A 5,254-nucleotide genomic window follows, 5' to 3' on the forward strand; every position below is an offset into this window, starting at 1 on the left:
GTAGGGGCAGAAAAAACTAAGTTACTGATCTAAATAGGCGAGCCCTAGTTAACTTAAACTCTGGAAGAAAGAAGGGGTTAATTAACTCATCTGCTTAAGGAAGCTGATCGTAATTCAAGAAAAGGCTTTTATGTCCTTGACTTCAAGAAAGGAGGAGTAAATCATTTAACCAGAGATGGGAAGTTACAATGCACTCTAAACAAACTAGTATAGGTGTAATAACCTTCCTGGACAAGACAAGGACATAGGGTCCTCTATGTCCACGTAGTGAAAATTGTGGATTTTGATGCTCTCTTCGCGGGATACAGGTGGGACAGGCCCTCCGTAACAATAGAAGGCATATATTTACCTGACCTATTCCTAGCTTGGCAACACATTTCAATCCTTATTGCTGATAGCATGTAGCGACGCTACAATGTAGAGCTTATGACTAACTGGAGACTTCAATGGCAATGTGTATAAAATTTGAACTTACCTTACTAGTGGTGTGCCAGCTGTCCCACGGTGAGCTGTTAAGACTCACCTACACGGAAAACACAAATACTTAAGTAATGCAAAAGTCCCCAACCCCAACTATACCCTTCAGCAAGCATTCCCAGTTATACCCTTTAACCAGCACCTTCAGAAACCCCACAATATACCATTCGCCAACACCTACTAGTAGTCTCGACATAATTAAAAACTGGATTTATCAAACTGTGATCATGCGATATAAATCAATTATTTTCACAACAGACGAGAAACTAAAATTATGATTTTTTTTTTTTCCAGTCAAGACTGAAACTCACCTTTTCATGACGGTAGATGGTGAAAGGAGGAATCCATCAGCCAGATATTAGGGAACAATGTATATGAACATTTTGGATGTAGTAGTACTTTGCAACATGCCGTTGCACTCCCTTACACTAGCACATAGTAACACTAAGTCTGTAAGCAATATATAATAAAAAAAGAATAAGCAATATAAAGGTTTCTGTAACATTAATATTGTGAAGAGGAAAAAATAAGGTGGTCTTCATTGTGAAAAAACGAAGGAAAAAATTAATATATATATATATATATATATATATATATATATATATATATATATATATATATAGTAATAAAAAAAGGGGGGGATATGTCAATTTGTTGAAATTTTGAATATTACCACAAAATACATAAATATCTATTCTCAAACTTAAAAGTGAAATTAATTAGAAATTCAGAATTGGCTACACCCAAAGGCAACAATCACAAGCCTTAAGGAGACACCAAGCAATTTAAAAAAAAAATGTACACCCACCATTATCAGTGTCCCACAGTGGCATGCTTTCGTCATAGACACATCAAATAGATGTGGGTATGTCGACTATAGAGCATCAGTCGAAGTTCAACCGAAGTATCAAGATATGCAAATAAGGGTTGTGCCAACATACTGGAGGAAATGAGTCTTCTCATCTTGTGGTGTTGGTAGTTACCCTGGCCAATACACTAATTAGGATCTGCAGGGAGGAGTGACAAGTTAGATATATTATCTTCTCCCAACCATGTAACATGCTTGGTACAAAGGTAATTTTAAACAAATATACAATAAAATACAATAAAAGAGATACAACAAAGCAGATAAAATAAAACAATGGTACAAAAGCTACCATAACACAAAGATACAATAAGTAGACAAAAACAGATACAGTAAAACACAAAAAAATATATAAAAAACTAAAACAGATATAATAAAACACACTAAAACAAAGATACAATTAAAAATATACACATTGAAATATACAATAAAACCAAGATACAATATCTCCGTCACTCTGGCCGTGATTATCAACCTCATTTCATACTGTACATTAATACATCAGTCTCTAATAACAGACAGAGCCCGGGGTTCAACTCTATTTAGAGCTGTAATGAGCTATGAAAAAAGTGCTGGGAAAATGGAAGGTAATAAGGTTCTAAGGAAAACTTGAGTGCGTGTTCAATATATTGGATCAAGAACCTCCCCTTAAGGGAACCAAATAATTGCCAAACTCATGGGGAAAAAATGAGTGTTAGAGAGCCTGGTAGTTGAATTATTAGTGTATTTATGTTAGATTATTATTAGAAAAATGATACGGTAAATATCTGTGTTAAGAGCTGAATATATACGGAAAAAAAAGTTTATTTTAATAAGTACAGGTACACATAAATACAGTTACACTTAACCTACATAGTAATGTGTAAATTACCCAGGATAACCCCCCAAAAAAAAAACTCCAAGTTATTTATTTCCATCGGGTGTCCTTGTAATATCTTATCATTTAAACCTTAAAACAGCTAAGTAACTCAACAGTGTGAAAATATATTACAATAAAGTGAGATATACTAAGAACAAGGTAAACCGAGTTATTTACGCTAACATTAAAGAGATAATCAGCTTACAATCAAGTTCAATCGGAGAGGAAGGAAGTTCTGGTGCAGTTCCTTGGATCAAGAGCCGTTTCACCGGCTTGCAGGAGGCTCCCTGGAGGGTGGTGGCCGGTGGAATGACAGAGCAACAGCCCGGGAGTTACCATGTCAACACGCGGGAAAACTGAGGAAGGACAGTAATGGATGATCTGGGTAACAGATGGCGCTGAGAGCTGTCACTCCCGGGGTGCAATAATGTGCCTTGGGTATAAACCCTGGTAATATATACCGACAAATTCGGTTAGGAAGACATGTAAGCAAACACTAGGATATATTTATTAGAAAACGATCCGGTTTTCTAATAAATATATCCTAGTGTTTGCTGATGTGTCTTTCTAAACCAGTACACATTTACCTGTGATGAGTTCCAAGGGTTTTTCTACTCCCGGAGCCCGGCCATGGGCTAGGCTCGTCTGGTGCTTGCCTTGAATTGTTTGTAGGAATTTCACTCAACAAGCCTGAACCCCTAGGAGTCATACAGCTCCTTGAGAATAGAAGGTATCAGATTTGATCCAAGGGCTAGGTAGCTCCAATTTTTTTTGGATCAATAGCTCATACTAAAACTTAGCACGGGCATGATTGCCTCATCAACAGCTCATGAAAAATTATTATTGCTGTCATGAGGGAAGCGTTAATCCCTACGGGGGTCATACAGAGCCTAGCGTAATGGGAGGCAATCAGGTCTGATCCAGGGAAAGAAAAAGCAGGTCAAATTCATTGGATCAAGAGCCCATCACCAGCGTCAAGAATCCTCCACCCTTGAGAGAATTACACCAGTAGCTAGCCTAGAGGGGCAGTATTTCATACATTGAAGTGTATATAACACTGAGGTGTATATCATGTGTTTATGTACGTGAATAGTATACAATACAATGCTACGTTGCTCTTCACACTGATTCCAAGGCTGTGGGACTGATTACCTCATCTTTTGTATCTATAGATCTACTGTCTTCCAATTATGTCCTTGGATTTGTATTAATAAAGCCGCTGGATGGTGAAACGTCTATAGTAAAGATACCCAGATGTTGCACATGTGTCTAATTATCATCATGTATTTATACACTGTTCAATATTTAGGAGACTAATCTACCCCTTGCTTGTTGGTTTGGCTTATTGAGTTTGAAGCCTATCAACTACACGAAGGTCATTTATGCTGCATGTCACCTGTACACTACTCAAGGATACCTACATCATTAAAATGGAAAATAAAATATAATTCTCCGAGTATATATAGAGATTCACACCTCTAGGCTTACATATACATTGAAAGATATACACCTCTTGGTGTATATATAGAGAAATACTTCTCAGTGTATATACATAGATATACCTCTGGGTGTATTTACACTGAGGGATATTTCTCAGTGCATATAGACACCTTTAGGTATATAGATATAAACCTCTTGGTGTATAAACATAGATATACACCTTGCTCCAGTGTGGTATAAACCTTGGTAATGGTATAAACCTTGGTAATAAATACCCACAAGTTGGTTTAGAAAAACACATAAACACTAGGACATATTTATTAGAAAACGTTTCGGTCCTGGGACCTTGATCACTTCTAACATACAGAGGTTGAAAGACAGTACATATATATAGGCAGAGAGTGAGGTGTGAGTGACGCATGGTGAACTGAAGAATGCCATATTGGGATGAGGATGGGTAGATGATGAGATTATGTGACTCCTGTGTTGCTGGGTAGGTGGTGCTTTGCCTGGTTAAGTATCATGTATGCTAATGTTTTAGAAATTTTGTGGTTTCCAGTGTTACGTTCTATTGTATCGGTGACGGCGATTAGCGAAGCTTCTAGACACCGTCGGCGTCTAAGGTCTTGTTCGGTGAGAAAGAGCTGTGCCTCATCCCAGTTCATCAAATGCTCCGTGGAGTCTTTGTAGAGGACACAGACGTACCTTAAGTAGTCTCTGTTACTGGCATTTCGATGCTCGTTCAAGCGAACTGCAAGATCTCTGCCTGTTTCGCCTACATATTTCTTGTAACAGAATCCAGAGGGGATTGTGCAGACGCCTACTGTGGAAGTTACAGGTGTGGGGCTGCGTTTCTTTGATAGATGATGTGTTTATGGTGGAAACATTTATGTTATTCTTAGCAAATGCCTAGCGAGTATTCGTGGCAACATCACCACACAGGAGCACTATGATGAAATTAAGACACATGTGCAACATCTGGGTATCTTTATTGTAGACGTTTCGCCATCCAGTGGCTTTATCAATGCAAATTCTAGGACATAACTTGAAGACAGTAGAACTATGTACAGAAGATGAGGTAATCAGTCCCTCAACCTAGGAGTAGGTGCGAAGAGCACCATAGTCGTGGAGATTCTGAAGCAGAAGAAAGGAGCCTGGTATTATGTACCATTCTTACACAACTTGTCAGACACTGCAACATCATGGAATCTTGATTCTGAGGACATGTACATAACCTTCACGGCTACGACAACTACTACTACAGCTAACCCATCTCTTTGGGAAGGACCTACTTCCACTGGGGAATCCCGCCTACCAGTGACTATGCCCTCGTCTGCTACACCTGACGTTACTACATAAGCGCCAGGCTCCTTTCTTCTGCTTCAGAATCTCCACGACTATGGTGCTCTTCGCACCTACTCCTAGGTTGAGGGACTGATTACCTCATCTTCTGTACATAGTTCTACTGTCTTCAAGTTATGTCCTAGAATTTGTATTGATAAAGCCACTGGATGGCGAAACGTCTACAATAAAGATTGTAATAAAGTTGGTAGAATTACCGACAATATGTAAAGTAAAAGGACACAAGTGCAACTAATGTGACATTTATTGTG

The 5,254-nt window shown here is 38.5% G+C and overlaps 1 long non-coding RNA gene across 1 annotated transcript; it reads right to left on the reverse strand.

Moving 5' to 3' along the window:
* Positions 1-791: 791 nt before the first annotated feature.
* Positions 792-2,501, reverse strand: LOC128697347 (uncharacterized). The gene is made up of 3 exons (XR_008408299.2): positions 2,407-2,501; positions 1,286-1,484; positions 792-927 (listed from the first exon to the last, which is right to left on the reverse strand). It is a non-coding gene; the product is annotated as an uncharacterized lncRNA (long non-coding RNA).
* Between the last annotated feature and the right edge of the window lie 2,753 nt (positions 2,502-5,254).

Source organism: Cherax quadricarinatus, chromosome 44, assembly GCF_038502225.1.
Source record: "Cherax quadricarinatus isolate ZL_2023a chromosome 44, ASM3850222v1, whole genome shotgun sequence".
Classification (NCBI taxonomy): domain Eukaryota; kingdom Metazoa; phylum Arthropoda; class Malacostraca; order Decapoda; family Parastacidae; genus Cherax; species Cherax quadricarinatus.